This window comes from Triticum urartu, chromosome 3A (assembly GCF_056163025.1).
Source record: "Triticum urartu cultivar PI428250 chromosome 3A, HENAU_Tu73, whole genome shotgun sequence".
NCBI lineage: Eukaryota > Viridiplantae > Streptophyta > Magnoliopsida > Poales > Poaceae > Triticum > Triticum urartu.
The window spans coordinates 471,202,363-471,204,111 of NC_141875.1; the positions used below are offsets into that span (position 1 = coordinate 471,202,363).

At 48.9% G+C, this 1,749-nt stretch overlaps 1 pseudogene; it reads left to right on the top strand.

Annotated features, from left to right (window-relative positions):
* The first annotated feature begins 777 nt into the window (after nt 1-777).
* LOC147980137 (uncharacterized) lies at nt 778-1,749 on the top strand (annotated as a pseudogene).

Sequence of the window (1,749 nt, forward strand, 5' to 3'; positions counted from 1 at the left end):
GGAAAGAAAGCCGATATAAACAGCTCCATATTAGCGAATTGCCTCTGACTACTCTTCCCAGGCTGGTCAAACTATAGGATTCCCATTCACTTAGTAAACTTATTGGACAGACGGGTCAACCACTTGACCGAGGGGAGTAAGGTTCGTCACCACAGTCCCGATAGAAGGTCGAGTTTAAAACCAAACCGAAGACAAAGCAACGAATGAAAGGAAGGACGGCTCGCTTCGCTTTACAACCAGGGCGGGTCTCGCTGCCGGATCAATGCGCAGGACGCACGATCTACAAACAACAATAGAGAGAGCCAACCAAGAACGAAAGAACCTGGAAACAAACCCGCGAGCGAATACCAAACAGAGTAAGAAGGAGGAAGGGCCGAAGGCGGCTTACTAAGCGAGAAGGCTCCAAGCAATAACGCATTAGAAGGGAGCTTGCTGCTTTGCAACCTAAGCGGTATAGCTAAGCTTACTCATCAAGGGCCGATAGATAGAGCTGCTCTTGTTGCTAATGGAGAAAGATTGGAGTGAAGTTTAGTATGCTTTCTAAGATCAGAGGAGGAAAAGAATGAAGGTGTGGGCGGGAAGGAGGAGGCAAGGCCCCCTCAATGTGTATTCGACTACTCATTACGGAACCACCGATTGATCCGATTAGACTTCCCGCGGGGTAGCGCGGGGAACTTGCTGAATCAACTCCTTGGAATCGGAGGCCTGACTGAGGGTCAATCCAATGGTAACCTCAACCTAGGAATGCCTGTTTCACTTCCTTGACAGAGCCAACTGAGATGCTCTGTCTCGATGTTGACCTAACATGGATTGATTCTAAATTATGAATCAAAAATCCTGATCTCGCAAAGGATCCGCAATAGCTGTGTGTACTCGAGGACTCTTAGGGAAAGAAAAGCACTTTTCTCTCTCAGCAGTTAGACCGGCTATGGGTGGGTTAGTTATATACTGCGCCTTCCTTCTTCGAACCTTTTGGTATGTATTGCCCCCTAACTATAGATCAGATCCACCGGACCAGAAACTCAATTCCGCACTGCTGCTGAGTCGTCGGACTTATCCACCTCAGGGATTCGTGGAATTTCCGTTTTTGAATTGCGTTGGGGGAAATCTACCAAAGCTAGGCAGATAGATAGACTCCTTTCCCGCTGCTAAGGGAGAGCAAGAAACTAAATCAAATGATTGTTTTTTTTCACCAGCGCCCTTTTTTGCGGGTACTAAGAGTCCTCTCACTACCAACCAGCAGACATCATCATCTGGCTGGGTCTTGCCGGTATCAACAACGAGAAAGAAGAACCAAATGGAAACAGCAACTAACTATGGCTCTTGGCCCAGACAACGTCCTAGGCGTAGGGGAGATCAAAACAAGAAGTCACGCCTAGACGACGACGCCCGTCCTGGGCTGCAGTAAGTAGATCGAGAGGTCGTTCCGCCCCTTGTCCCCGAAGATGGGTAATATGTTCTCATACAATGTTGCTCCAACTTTTTTCTAGAGGGCCTAGCTGGCGAGCGATCCCAGTCCGCGGCAGAGAACAAGACAGCAAGCGAGCGTACCTTTGTTCGCTTCTTTTCCACCAAGCACAGAAGTTTAAGGAGAACTGTAGGTCGGTGGCTACCTAAGGAAACTCCGATTCGATCTGCCCCCCCGGCTGGGAGGCATCTACCTCATCCCGATCACAAGGAGAGGTTCACCATGATGGGGGGTCAGGTACTTTAATTCTTTGCGTTCCGGAAAGAATGAAATGCATAGGG